Source organism: Tachysurus vachellii, chromosome 9, assembly GCF_030014155.1.
Source record: "Tachysurus vachellii isolate PV-2020 chromosome 9, HZAU_Pvac_v1, whole genome shotgun sequence".
Taxonomy (NCBI): Eukaryota; Metazoa; Chordata; class Actinopteri; order Siluriformes; family Bagridae; genus Tachysurus; species Tachysurus vachellii.
This window is the reverse complement of record NC_083468.1, coordinates 20,083,966-20,100,165: the sequence shown is the minus strand read 5'-3', so window position 1 is coordinate 20,100,165 and position 16,200 is coordinate 20,083,966. Positions and strand designations below refer to the sequence as shown.

Genomic DNA, 16,200 nt, shown 5'->3' with positions numbered 1-16,200 from the left:
ATCAAGGTAGTCTAGGGCTTGACTGTAAATCAGGGCAAAAAAAAAAAATAGGATGAAAATCAGGAAGTCTAACCCCTGCATTAGCATGTCTTCATCTCTGTTTGACAGTATTGTGAAACAACAAAGCACAAGGACTAAGTTTAGTTATGTTTAAAGCTTAGTGTTCTGAAGCACAGGGTCAGTGTGAACATGATCTCCTTAAGTATGGAAATATATTTGTGAGTATGGAAATAGAGACTGAATTAAAACTGGCCGGTTATGTGAAATAACGGGCACATTGTCAGTTACTATAAAGAGATGTAGTAATTAATATGTTTTTTTTTTATGTAGGTGATGAACTCATTGGCAGAATTAGTTGTTTATTTTAATCATTTTGACATGTTTAAAGATTTGTCTACACTTAATCTGCAACAAAGGCATTTGCATTCAAATCCATGTATAACTATAGATGTTCAAAACACAGAGATTACCTCTCACATTCACATTTACACACACACACACACACACACACACACACACACACACACACACACACACACACTCACACACACCCTATGCACATAGCTGATGGCTATATGGCCGGCTGACCTGTGTGTGTGTGTGTGTGTGTGTGTGAGATGAATAGTTTCACAGCACTGGACCCTCGAGCTTAGCATGCATGGCATCACTTACAGCACTTAATGTGTCAGATGTGGCACAAAAGCAAAAAAAAAAAAAAAAAGATGAATAAATAAAAGCAATAGTGTGATGGAGGTCGTTGAAGGGGTGTACATCAACGAAATTACTGTTTCTGTCTTGAAGGTTGCGTATGTGTGTGCGTCCATATGTGTGCAATGAGGATACTTTATCAGTTGTGATGTGAGGAAATAAATCAGTGTCTAACTGTAATGGCCGTAGTTATTTGCAGATCGTTGGCTAGTAGCTGTCGCGGCCCTTGCCTGGGTCGCTTCATTTACTATTGCTTGTGAGAGCCAGCTTTTCATGGTCAATGGTGTGCTTAAGACATCTCTGCACAGTGCTGAATTATTCCTTTATTGACAAAGATGACAGAGTATTAACCTAAGGTGGGTACAGTACACAAAACAGCATACTAATTTTAAGCATGAGTGCCTTTATAATACTGGGAACAACACAGAATTTTGACCATGTTAGCGTTATAGATTACTATTCTGCTACCTTGAAATGAATAAACCGCCTATTCAGAGAGCATCAATACTGTTTATTGCAGATAATGTAGGACCACTTTTCACTACAACCACCTTGACAGTCTGTGCAGTTAAAGTGCATGGCATCATTTCAAATTGCCTGGTGTTGATATCAGGCAGAAATATGAAACAAATTTTTGCAAATGAATTTGTAACCGGACGAGGGATAAGGTAAAGCTACGAACTGCAACTAGTGTCAGGTTGTTCACACACTGTGTCTGCATTCTTTCTTCTGCACAGTGTGTGTGGCTCAGTGAGGTGTTATTATACTTGGCAGCGGCAGCACTACTGCCGCAAGCGATAGAGCCAGAACATGTTAACCTTCCCCCCTGCTAGGGCAGCGAGGAACAGCCTGATACGGGGAGGTGACCGCTTTAGAAGTTCTCTTTTTATACCTCACTTTTGTCACTTGAAAGCACCACAAAAAAAAAAAAGAACAAGTTCTCTTCATATCCCCCACCTCTTATAGTCAGGAATTGTAAACATGACCACCTCTTCCACCTCTTGGCACAGGTTGATTCAGGCACACATCCAAACCTATTCACATGTCTCTTGTCCTTTGTAGACCTCTTGGAACTCTTGATTACCTGAATGGCTGTAATTAAGAACAGTAGCTGCTTTGTGGTGTGGAAGGTCTTTGTTTTTGACTTCTCTGTTCTTTTTCCTGAAATAAAACAGAGTGAAGGTCATGGCTGGAGGTAGTGCTGCTCCCCTGCTGCTCCAATGAGCTGTCACTGTGCACTGTCTCTAATTATTGTCCTCTTTGTGAACTCCCTGATTATGCTCCTTATTTAGTCATTAGTTGTGCGCTTCTTAATTACAGGCTCTCCCTCAACCCATGAACACGACCTCCTTGCAGAGCTGCATAAACATGACTGCCCATGATCCCATGCAATTCTTCTCTAGAGCAATGGTTTGCATTCGGCATCCGTTAAACATAGTTAGCGATTTTCTTTTTTCTCAGTTGTCACAGTGCTAGAAATTACAACCCACTATTATCACATTTATTATATTTATTACTGAGTTCTTGTAATTATTGGTCTCTTTGACTGGTCTCATAAATTGAATATGTTTAATCCAAACCTCAACAAAACCAGGCCTATAAATTTCTGTCAAATTCTCAACAATGTGTTCCTTCGGGGGGGCACGGTGGCTTAGTGGTTAGCACGTTCGCCTCACACCTCCAGGGTTGGGGGTTCGATTCCCGCCTCCGCATGTGTGTGGAGTTTGCATGTTCTCCCCGTGCCTCGGGGGTTTCCTCCGGGTACTCCGGTTTCCTCCCCCGGTCCAAAGTCATGCATGGTAGGTTGATTGGCATCTCTGGAAAATTGTCCCTAGTGTGTGAGTGCGTGATGTATGTCAAATTAAAATACTGAAAACTATGTCTGGAAGAATTAATATAACATCAAGGACATGATGCTGTAAATAGCTAGTTTAGTTTAGTGAAAAAATATTTAGTTTAGTTCTCCTTCATTGACCCATGACTTGACTAAAGACTAAAGAAAAAGTAGCAGTAAAAGAAGAAGAATCCATTCCTAGTGAATGTCAGCCCTTTCGTTCTATCTCTCCTGATCTTTCAGTGGCTGTTGCTGTTCTTGTGTTTGACTGGCGCTGTGCCCTCACATGCTGTGTGCTAGAGTTGGGTGACCTCTGTCAGAGCTCCTCACCCTATTCATTAATCTCCCCCTGGGCCCTGTCAACAGTGTGTGTTTTCACTAACATGCACTCAGCAAAACACACACTCTCACACACACACACACACACACACACTCACACACACACACACACACACACACACACAGTCTGAGAGAGGGAGAGAGAGAGAGAGAGAGAGAGAGAGAGAGAGAGAGAGAGAGAGAGAGAGAGAGAGAGAGAGAGAGGAAGAGAGAGATGCACACTTCAACCAAAAAACAAGTCTTTTCTTTAAACAGGTCTGATGTTGTGTTGAATCCAGCTATATCCTAAGCAGCTTAGGTAAAACAGTAAGGTGGGCAGGTGCTTCACAGCTCCAGGGTCTGTACTTCGGTCTTGAGCTTGGGGAAAAAAGTACCAGCTGCAGAATTTTAGACCGCCAGATAAATGAAAAAAAATTGAAATTATTATTCTTATATATTTTATTTAGCACCGACACACACCTGTTCTTTAAAGTGCTAATAGTGATCAAACCAAAGAATCTATTTACAACCCAGCCTCTTGAAAATAAATAAATAAATAAATAAATAAATAAATAAAGGGGGGCACGGTGGCTTAGTGGTTAGCACGTTCGCCTCACACCTCCAGGATCGGGGTTCGATTCCCGCCTCCAGCTTGTGTGTGTGGAGTTTGCATGTTCTCCCCGTGCCTCGGGGGTTTCCTCCGGGTACTCTGGTTTCCTCCCACGGTCCACAGTCATGCATGGTAGGTTGATTGTCATCTCTGGAAAATTGTCCCTAGTGTGTGAGTGCGTGAGTGAATGAGAGTGTGTGTGTGCCCTGCAATGGGTTGGCACTCCGTCCAGGGTGTATCCTGCCTTGATGCCCGATGACGCCTGTGATAGGCACAGGCTCCCTGTGACCCGAGGTAGTTCAGATAAGCGGTAGCAGATGAATGAATGAATAAATAAATAAATTAAATTGCATGCATTTTTGCATGCAGTACCTTCAGGCCTAGCTATTTTCTAAGCAGGTTAAGTGAAACAGTAAGATGCTCATGTAGTGTTGATGCCTCACACCTGCAGGGCCATTGCTTTAATCCTGAGCTTGGGTTACTGTTTACGCGGAGTTTCAAAGTTCCTCCCTGTTTGCAAAAGCGTTTCCTCTTAAACTCATCCAGGTAGCTTTGTTGATTGTCCATGCAAATATTGCAGGGTGTAAATAAGTGTGTGAATGAATGTTTATTTTGCCAGATTGTGCTCACTGTTGCCAGGATACTGTATGCTATCAATCCACCATAACCTCGACCTGGATAAAAAAGATTACAGTAGCAGAATGATTATGAATATTTTTGTTTTCAACAAAAGTTATCCTACTTTTCATTAATTGAGCCCTGTTTAGATAAGTAAATGAGGTACGTTTTGTCTTAAAGGTGGGGTCTGCATTGTTGAAAGCCAATGTTGACATAGCTGACCGAGGGTATATTTCTATCAATAAGTGAACTCAATGAGTAATACTATGGTAATACAAATGTGTTTTTGTAGTACTGTGTGTTGTACCGTGAAAGGTTTATCTCCGTTTCACGAAGATGTTCAGTTCTCTCCAGCGCTGGAAAGCTGATCCTATATTAACACAGGTCCTTCTTCTTGCCTTATCGTAAGCCTTTCTTCACTTTCTTTCTTTGTTTTTATGTCAATGTTAAAACCGCTTTCTGCTAATGTCACACATGCGCACTGACCACTCTCTCCACCCATATTGACAAGACACACCCCTTTCTGCTCATTAGCTACACGTTAGATTTGTTTTTGTTTTGTTTGGCGGCCCAATGCAGTTTTCTGAAGCATTTCTCAAACAACGGAGACCCCACCTTTAAGTCGGTATATTTGTGTGGGGTATATCATTTAAAACGGCTGTGAAGGTAAACTGAGCGAGCAAATGTAGTTGTGAATAAAACGTGATGTCAGTACATCTGATGGTGTTTAAAAGGAAGTAAATAGAATACTGTATAGCAAACTGTAATAGATATATGACAATAAATTAACTCTATCAGGCTAAGTGTGAGTACTAATTTAGAGTAACCAGTAGCTTTGGAGGTCTAACATGTATGTGAACGTATGTTTATGCGCATTTGAGTGTATTTATGTGTACCTCCTTGACTGACTGCCTGTGTACACAGATGAATGTGCTATAAATTATCTTGTTGAAATGGTGCCAAGTCAAGCATCTTGGAGAGCTGGGCTGTGCACTTCAGCCGGCTCTGAATCCGCAAATCTCACACTGCTTAATTCTCCCTCTCAGAGAAACGTCCCAGCTGAGTGCTGTTGACTTTATCCTCTCAAAACAAGACAAATAGCCTGGGCAGAAACAGAGAGCACTATCTAACACACACATCTTCATACACAGCTTTGCTCGAAGAGAGAAGGGATTAGGGAAGAGAAGTGCACTGTGCAGCTCAAAAAACATGCTGCTTCAAATCACCATAGTGCCTGGAAGGCTTCGGTAGTGCTGTTTGAGAAGAATGGTGTGATGAACTGCATGTATAGTGGATTAACTCTCCAGGTTGTCCTTGTGCATCGCTTCCTGCTGGCTGTTAAGTTTTTTCAGGGAAAAAAAACAAATATGATGGGAGATTTCATATAGTTCACTTAATGAACTCTTTGTGTACTGTTCAAATCTTTTCCCAGTCGGTGTTTTTTCAGCTAGAACGCAGCAAACGCAAACTCTGACTCTGACTTTTAGTCTGATCTCAAATTAACTCGGTTCGATTGAAATGTGAACGTGATTCCGTAGAATTTTCAATCAACCTGTAGAGTGAGTGCAACATGGCATTTCATTTGAGTTGTGAGCAGCATTTGTTTTGTACATCACAAGCTGCTGCACTCAACTGAAGGATCCAACTGCAGATTTTAGGAACAAAAAACAAAAAGTGAAATAAAACGGTGAAATGCGATACACAAAACTTTTAAACTATGTATTTTAATAATTCTCAAATCAATTTAATAGAATATAATATAAAATAGAATCACAGATTTTCTGCATTCACCCGTCACCGTTTGTTTATCCTTTTTTTTTGCTGTATTTGTATTTTTTTTTGTAATCAAACTTGTAATCAAACTTGTAACACACACAAAAACATGTTTGCACGCAATGTATTTGCAGCACCTTCTGTTACAAACATACACTGCATAGCAAAGTATCAAACATTCATGTTCTACACAAAGTCGACCTCTGTGATATATGAATAAATAATTTGACCTCTTTATAAACATATGGAGCATTTCTTGCTGTATATTATGCATAAATTTTGCATTTTTATGTATATTTAGAATTACAGAGCTCATGAAACGTCTCTTATTTCATGAGCCTGGTAAGTCTAATCGTATGTCATAAAAAGCGCAGACTTTAGGCATGAGATATAATACAAGAAATATGTTTATAAAAAAGGTAAAATTATTTATTATATATTGACCGGATTCAAATACAGTAGTAGTTGAGTTAAGCTTAGATAAATTATATTGGTGCAGAATGTAGCATGAGAGCATTTAAGTGAATGTTTAATATGTTTGCATGTGCCAGAGCATTGGTATTAAACATCAAGAAGGTGCTGTAGATAAGCGCCATACAAAATTCTTTTTTCTTCTCCTTTTAGATGGAGTTGCTAGTTGCTATGCTACCCTTAACTATCCAAAGTTTTTTTTATAGTTTTATGTGTGTTAAGATTGTGATTTTTCTTACTTATCAAGCTTGAAAATAGTAAAATTAAACACAGTCAAATTTAGAGGTTGCCATGAAAATGTTTTATAATTGTGTAGGAAAAAATTAACTCTTCTGTTAAGTATAACGGATTACTCAAGAACTTGAGAATACTATACTGTATATAACTTGAGAAATAAAGCAGTGCTTGGGATTCAACATGGTTAACTACAATATGGACATTGTATCAATTATTGATTGTTTTACTTATTTTACTTTTACTGTGAAGGTACCATCTTCTATAGCAACGGTGATGCTGGTATTTCAGGAGGTCAGTAATGTTTAAAGCAGCATGGTTCTCTGTGTCTGCACCATCGGTAACTGGTGTGAACCGCTCTGACATTTGCAGACCCTGTTGCAGGCTTTTCCATGTTCTACACAGCTGCCTCTTAACACTTGACTCAGAACTGAGGTGCTGGGTCTGCTGTTACAAGCCACATCATTAAAGACGAATGGCGGGATTCATTCTGGATTGATTAAGACTGGCTGCTGCAGCTGAGTCCCCTTTGCCTCAGCTGGACGTGTCTCAGGAGTGTGTGTGTGTGTGTGTGTGTGTCTCCTCTGTGACACCAGACATCTCTATTAAATCCTATTTGGGCATGCATGTCTTTATTATTCTGATTTAATACAACAATGCATCCAATATCCATTCTGCTTCCTTCACTTTTTATTTATGCCACTTTGCCTGCGTTCCCTTCCCTTCGCTTCACTAGTCTGGATGCAGCACAATGGATATTAAATCAGATTTATTGTGAGGATATAGAAACGTGTCTGACCAGAAGCACAACCATCTCCTCTCTCTCTCCCTCCTTCCTCACCTCTAGAGCCGAGGGTGACAATGCGACAATCGTAGAATTGATGGCCCCTCAATTTTCTCAGCGGAATTGGTTATACTCCGCCTCGGAATGACACCGGTCCGAAATGGAATTAAGGACAGAGGGCTAAACATGCGTTAGAATAACCGAGGAGACCACCGAATACTTAGGAGAGGAGGAGAGCGTTCATCTTGACCACAGCTGCTTATCAAGCTGTCATGTTGATGTGATTGTGGCGCGGAGGGCCTGGATAGAAGGATGGGGGTGAAGACGGGGGGAATGGAGATAGAGAGCAGGTGTCTACGTCACCTGTGATGTGCTGCATCTATTCATGCACATGAGCGGCCTTCAATTTCACATTTCAATACACTGTGCACAGAGACGATACAGCTAAAACACCGTAATGAGATTATGTGACATGGGTAAATAAAAGGCTGTGTCACTTAGACATTTGGAGACTTTGACAACTGCACATCTGTCATTAATCCTAAATGATCACAAGGCATTTTTGTCATATAACAAAACACAATTTTGTGATTTGTAGCTGTCTCTGATGTTTTTTCTTTGCACTCATCTGTATGTTGAAATTTATTATCGTGAACTCAAACAAACATTGTGTCATTAGATGATCGCTAGAAATGTTGTTTTGATACTTTAGTTAATATTTGGTTATTATAACCTCTCATATAATCAACTCCTATAGAAATATAGTAACACATTCATAACACTAGCTTATAAATGTCAAATAAATTCTCATGCTATGATAGTACAGTATACCATACATCCATTGACAGAATGCAACTTAACAGTTTCTGAAAATTATACAGTTACTGATTGTCATCATGTTAAATACAAATATTTAGTCTACTGGTATACTAATTAGTGTGCATTATATAAAATGGTATGTACCTGTACATGGTATAATGTATATCATGACAATAACCAAAAATGCTGAGAACTAGAACTACTTATATTTACATTTCACAATGTCGCTGCTAAATCATACATCCTGGTAATAGCATCTTTCTTAAACTGTAATTGTCATGACGCGGGATAGAAACGGACCCAAATGCAGGATAGCAAAACAAACGGGGTTTAATAACAAAGGAAACACTAAACAACACACGGACTAAAGAAAGGACAAGACAAGAGTAGATTCCGCGCTGCACCAGGCAACGCGGCTTAACTAAATACTACTAATAATCAAGACACATGAGGGACAGGTGTGCAGAAGCGGGCAGGAAGAGACAAGGGGCGGGGCAGACATGTGACAGAAAAACATAAACAAAAGGCACATGGCCAGAGTCCGGGCTGAGTCCTGACAGTAATAAGTAAGGAATAAAACCATGATGAGATGTCGTATTACATGAAGATGTAGTGTGATGAGGCCTGATGGTATGCACCAATGATACCAATTATTTATGCATTAAAGAACAACTGGGTATTTTTTTTATAGTTTTAATCTGATTCTGGTTTAATTTAATTAATATAAATTATACATTTATTATGGTGTCACTAAAAACAAGTTGCCATACAGTACTTACATTCACTCACACACCCATTCACACTCTCATTCACACACTGCAGGCAATTTTGATGCATGTCAGTGATAGTGAGGGGGCTAGTCAACAAACACAATTTGTTAGCAATAATAACATGGTAACAAGGACAGGAGACACTGAGAAAAACACGAGGCAAAAATATAAGTAGACAAGAAATGAAACCAAAACTCAAAACTACAGTCTGGAGGCACCAAAGAGAAACCACGGACAACAAAACGCAAATTCGAACAGGAGGATGCAGGGATAGATAGGGGAAACAATTAAAGACACAGGGAACAGGTGTGAAGGAATTAAGGCTAGGGAGGGGCACAAAACTTAAAAAATGTAGACGCCTAATGTTCCTGAAGGGAATTGTCCGAGCACGACCCTGACAATCAGCCACAGTGCATATCTTTGGACTGAGGGAGGAAACCAGAGTACCCAAGCACAGGGAGATCATGCAAACTTTCATGCTTGTTATCACTTGTATAATAATTCTAGTTATAAATTGTTGTTCCTGCACTAGCCAGTTTTTTCTCTTTTTCATTAACATTAAGATAGTTTACCTCGCACACACTATTTTTATGACATGGATATGTCAGTGTTTCTAGCACATCTGGTGTCACAGAAAAACAAACATTTGATATTATTTTACCTGTTTTTGTAAATAATGAATAATGATGAATAATTAATTGAACCGGCAGGTCACTTGGTAATGTGGTAGAGTAAAGTGGGTATTTTCTACAATGTAAAGAATAAGAATAATGAGATTTATATATGATTTATTATATACCATGGAACACACAAACAGTTCATATGTTGATATGCATCCACATGCTTGTGACAGGATGCTGGTAGTCCTTGTAGAGTAGACTGCATGTAAATAAATATTAATTTGATTGTTTATTTACTTACATACTTACTCCAGTATTTATTTACTTACATACTTACTCCATTTGCTTTCTACTTGAGTCCTGGGGTCTCATTTATAAGGCATGATATATAGGGTCTCATTCCCACGCAAAGGTTGTGATCTATAAAAAACAAACTTGACGGGAGAATGTACAAACCTTTAAGCAAACTTTGAGACGTGCGTACGCACATTCTGGAGACAGAGGGAATTGGCGACACAGATGGTGAGGTCGTGAAGTGAAGTTAGATTGTAGAAAATACATGTGGGAAGAACGATTATAAGAATTAATGACATTTAATTTTCACTCCATTTCATACGTTATATCTACATTATCATGAAGATTAAATCCAACAGTGTTATTTGTGCCGATTGTTTTAGGCTATATACATCTAGTAAAATCCAAACGTAATTCAAAATGTATTAAAAAAAATAAATAATAATAATAATAATCAGTGCTGCCTTACAGTCACATTGTCCACAACGGGAGCGCAGGAGGAGATGGCACGACTACATGTGATACAGAATAGCAGGAAATACCCTTTTATTAGAGAACTGCAGAACACTGTGTAAAAACGAAATATTTTCCTTAATGTACATATATCATAAAATGTCAAAGTCTGCAAATACAGTCATGAAACACAATCACTACTCATCATCGGTCCTAACTATTACGGTGTTCATTATAAAACCGTCATGAAGAAGCATGTGTTCACTATAACATTTTCGTCTTAAATTTTCGCCCACAAATTAATTCTGTGATTTTGTCAAGGTGTTAACGATCAGTCTAATTGCTAGAAACATAAATCCTCCGGTGACCCGGGTATGTATTGCTTCATGATGGCCCTGCTGGCACTGTTGGAGGATTACGCCAATGGCAGAATAAGGAGAGAACGAGTTTTCAGGGACCATGATGATGACTGGCTAATAAGCCGATTTAGATTCCCTAGAGCTGTGTTCTTGGACCTATGTGCTAAATTGGGTCCAGTATTAGAGAGGGCAACACGCCGGAACCATGCCATCCCAGTCCAAATACAAGTACTCACCACTCTGGGGTTCTTGGCAACCGGCTGTTTCCAGCGGGAATTGGCAGACAGGTAAATTATTTATTTATTTAAAAAAAACTATAAGTAATCCTCAACTTTGACTCTAAGACCTTTTTGTATATGAAATAATTCTATTGGAATCTATCATCTCACCCTATAGGTCTGGTATATCACAGCCGTCCCTGAGTGCCATAATATCTGTCGTTTTGAATGGTATACTTAATATGGGTAGTCGATACATCAGGTTCCCCTACACTGTGCGAGAACAGGCCGAAATTAAAATGCAATTTGCAGCAATGTCTGGTTTCCCAAATGTAATCGGCGCAATTGACTACAGTCATTTTGCTATAAGGGCAAAATCTGAAAATGAATTTGCTTATGTTTAACAATATTAAAAAGTAGAAACTGTAACAATTTTGTTTTTAATATAATTATAACAATGTTGCAGGGGGCACAGTGGCTTAGTGGTTAGCACGTTCGCCTCACACCTCCAGGGTTGGGGGTTCGATTCCCGCCTCCGCCTTGTGTGTGTGGAGTTTGCATGTTCTCCCCGTGCCTCGGAGGTTTCCTCCGGGTACTCCGGTTTCCTCCCCCGGTCCAAAGACATGCATGGTAGGTTGATTGGCATCTCTGGAAAATTGTCCGTAGTGTGTGATTGCGTGAGTGAATGAGAGTGTGTGTGTGCCCTGCGATGGGTTGGCACTCCGTACAGGGTGTATCCTGCCTTGATGCCCAATGACGCCTGAGATGACGCCCCGTGACCCGAGGTAGTTCGGATAAGCGGTAGAAGATGAATGAATGAATGAATAACAATGTTGCTTTTAATATGATTATAACCTGCAGGCGACAGTGGCTACCCCCTGAGATGCTGGTTCCTCACCCCATTTTAAACCCGCAGAGCACAGAGGAAACTCATTATAACGAGGTCCACTCTCGTGCCCGCGCAGTTGTGGAGTGTGTAATGGGCCTGTAAAAATGGGCATGTACAGGGCGGAATATGAGGCTGGTTCACGTACGCACATCTGCGGAAACATTGCTTACAGGTGTGCGTATGCACGGTTTTATAAATCTGAATATTTTTTGGACAGTTTTATAAATGAGACCCCTTTTTTTTCCTCTCTTAGCACCAGTGCAACACATTCTTCTCAGTTGAAACAATGAATAAACAGTATGTCCTCCCCCGTTTTTAATTTTTTTTTAAATTTTTTAATTTATTTCCATTTTTTATTTTGGTATCGTTATACTGACTCCCTGAGAAAATGTTTAATAAATACCGGATGAAAATATTTGTGCAATTCTTTTACATTAGGATTCATTCTGTGCATTTCTCCCAGCTATAGAGTGCATTATCTGATGGTTTAAAGCTCTGAGTCCCAGAGGAAAAAGCTTTCTGTTATGGAAGCTATGCGCTGCTTAAAATTCAGAGAGTGTACTGAGGGAAGTCTCAGTGAGAAAAGGGACAGAATTCTCTTTCTGTGGTATCTCAGAGGCTAGTGTGCACAGTCCTGGCTTCACAACGAAGCTTTGGGATATTTCTTTCAAGGGGTGATAGTTTACAAATGTCAACGATAGACTGTATGGAGTTGTTTTGTAGACTTACACAGATGCACGTTATGTGTGTTTACAATACAGCTTGACGATATAGCTGTCTTTCCTTTAAATACTGGGTGTGAGATATTTGTTATCGATTTTGAGTTGATATCAAGCTCATTGTTCATAATAAATTACCTTGAAGTGCAGCGCTGGTAGCATGCTACTGTATATCTGTCTGAGAGCTCTTTATTTTCCAGACACTTTCTTATTATTGTCACTCTTTACTATAATGTCAATATGTATGTACACAAAGACATGAATGAATCCTCTTCTTTTTTGTCCTCTTTATGGAGCGTACCAGGCACACATTTGTTTTGTGCTAAGTGCTGTAGGTAATACATCCTCTTTCTTTGTCCATAATGCACCTGCACCAGGCCATCATATGCCATTATGTGTAGCAATTGCAGCTGCTTAACACATTAAGCTGGGAGAGCTGTGCTTTGGGCTGAGCATGGCAAATGGAAGAAGATTAGAGTCATTACAATGAAAAAAATAAAATAAATAAAAAATTCCGTACACACCACCGAGCCAGCACTGAACTTTATATGAGGATAAGGACTTTTTATATGAGGATAAGGACTCAGCGCTGGTGCAGTTAAGGTGGTCACAATGAGCATTTAGATCACAATTTAGATCTAGCTGCTGGAGATAGAGTTGGGAGTAAATATAGAAAAAGTTGTTCTGGTCTATAAGCACTTTTCATACTGTCACTCATTCTTGAACCAAATCTAATCTTGTATGGTTGCCTCTTACCATTCAGACCTGATCCAGCTTTATACTTTATACCTTGTTTCTAGTCATTTTCTTTACACCTGCAAAAACATCACCTTAACCTTTAAAGCAAGTTTGTATATACACTACTATGGTCTTAACTGAAACGTTATAATATTTTCATTGAGGAAGAGATTTAGCAAGCTGTTACCGCTTTCTTAGGCAACTACGTTCTTTTTTTTTGCACGGAAGTGTCAAAGATTATCTTCTGTCTTATCTATCGTGAGGAGTTATGCTGTTTTATAACAGTGTTTCTAAGGGTAAAGAGAAAATTACACCCTGCGCTCTGACCCAATTCATCTTCATCATTTCAGACCATTTCTAACATTAGCTCAGCAGAAAAAAAAACCCCAAAGAGCTGTTATTTCTCTTTTATCCCATCCTGCCCAAGAGCATAGTGTTTCTAGTGATAATCTATAAATTTGTGCTGACAGATTTCTAGTTTGTTTTGATTTTTTCTGCTTTTTACATGCCGGGAACAGTAAAAGATAAAATCTGTGAGAATACAGTATCGAAGAGTCACCTTTTGTAAAGTCTGATTGCCGTTGCTGAATGGCTCATTTAGGGGGATATTTGCATCCAATTAAATACTCGATTAATTGAATGGGACTGTTGCCTGAAAGAACTGGATAACAAGCAATTAGACTCAATGATTAAGCAATGACGCAGACGATAGCTGCAAGGCTGCAGCCATTTCCCACTGATTGTTATTATACAACTGCCAAGGTCAAAATGCTAAACAGTGAGGCTCACTGACTCTTTCAGGTGACATTTCAGATCCCAGCAGACCCAACACAGCCAGTGTTATTACAGTTCACACCACATGACTCAAATCTGAAGGGATTTTTATATTTGAAATAGTAAAGCCTGGGTAAACAGAATCCTGGATTATCTTGTGTCACGTTTCACACTGTTTATACTTTATCCAGGGTTAATTAATCCTGGGTTTTTATAATTAGATGTTTTACACTGTACATTCCTCATTTGCATATTCGCTGTTTCAACAACCGTGATTGAATAATTACAGCATAAATGCAGTAGGTTTAAATAACTGTTTCTCTTGTGCTTTTGCATCTGTGAGAAAAAATGTTGACACATAAATCCTCCTTGGGTCTCTTAAACCTCCTGAGACACAAAGGCAAGAAAACAAAAAAGAAGACAAGAATTTTTAAACTACTGTTTACACAACAACACAGGGTTTCTGTGCCTGTGTTATGAGGCAGGTGCTTTTCATTTCCTGATTGGTTGTCTGTTGCTAAGCATTTAGTCGCAACACCATTTAACATTATTTTAGATTCTACACATTTGGCACATGCTGATGTTGAATGAGATTACTTTTTTCTAAGAAGTCTCCAGTGTCAGCTCTTTGTAGCAATCAGCGGTGAATTTGTTCTTTTCATTGGTCCACCACAAGGAAATTTTCAGAACAGAGCAGTTTGTGCTGTGTAGTTTTTTTCTGTAAGTTCACAAGCAAATTGTTTTTTTTTTAGTCTCAAAGTTTTAAAGAAACTGAGGGTATGATGGTTTGTAGCTGCTGTAACATATAAAGATAACAAGAACTGGTTGTTGCTGAAATTATGTACTCATATATAAATATGTGTTTTAATAATTTTTTTCCCCTCCTTTTGGCTGCTCCATGTTCGGGGTAACAGCGGATCACGTATCCACATATTAGATTTGGCACCGATTTTATCCTGGATGAACTTCCTGACACAACCCTCCCATTTTTATTCGGGCTTGGGACCGGCAATTAGAGTTAACTCTTTAGTGGCTCGGTTAGCTCCCTGCCCAGGAATCGAACCAGGGCCACGGCAATGATTGTTTTAATAAATAAATTCTATAATATGTAAGAAAATGTAATCTGACTAATTGCTGTGGTAGAACAGGGACAAAACACGTAGTATAAGAAAATAATACTTCAGAGAAGTAAGTATTCTTTCCATAACACTTACAGAAATGCTGCTATTGGAAATCCACAACAGGGTGGTTTGATGCCAGAGATACATCAACAATGTACAGATTGTACAGACTGTAATTCTAGCCATTTCACTAAAAGTAGAATTCAAGATTTATTTATTTGTCACGTACACAGATATCTATCTATCTATCTATCTATCTATCTATCTATCTATCTATCTATCTATCTATCTCTCTCTCTCTCTCTCTCTCTCTCTCTATATATATATATCTATATATATATATATATATCTATATATATATATATATATATATATACACTTAGACTGTGCATGTAAATAAATTAAGTGTAGAATAAGTGTAAGTGTAAGAATAAGAGTGAATTGTAATAAGAAAAAATAAGAAATAATGTGAAAGAAATTGCTAGAACAGCATTTCTGGTACAGTAGCAGATAAATGCACTTTACTAAAAAAAAATAAAATAAACAAGGCATCTGTATTTTTGTCTCTTATTGTCTGACATAGTCTGCTACATAGTCAGCCTGGGATATCTCAGCCATTGTGAGGAAGGAGTGAATGGGATGCTTGCGGACAACGAGATTGAATTGTACTGTGCATTTCTGTCATGACTGACAGGTAATCTAGCGGCGAGTTATTCGAGGGACCACACGGCACAATTCTAGCTACACAAGCTATTTGCAGGGTGCGTATTATTTTTTCAGATGGCAAATGTTTATCTTCGGCAGACACGTTTTGAAATTCTGTCGTTCTGCCTCGTGTTTATTACAATCTGTTTGTTTGTTAACCTCAGGTGTAACCCCATGTAGATGAGAGTGACAGTGCATTTTCCCTTAGCATTCCTCCCTAGAGTTCAGAGCGCCCTGTATCTGCCACATTCTGTCTGTGCTGCTGCGTCTCAGGCTTTACTGCCTCCCCGTGCTCACCTTTGTACCACGTCTTTCTCACTAGAGTCTAGTCTAGTTCTTGTTTGCTTAGAGAACAGAAAATGACAATAAGT

At 39.1% G+C, this 16,200-nt stretch overlaps 1 protein-coding gene across 1 annotated transcript in view; it reads left to right on the top strand.

Moving 5' to 3' along the window:
• Positions 1-16,200, top strand: part of cdh13 (cadherin 13, H-cadherin (heart)) — a 333,227-nt gene that overhangs the window by 47,862 nt on the left and 269,165 nt on the right. The window lies entirely within an intron of this gene.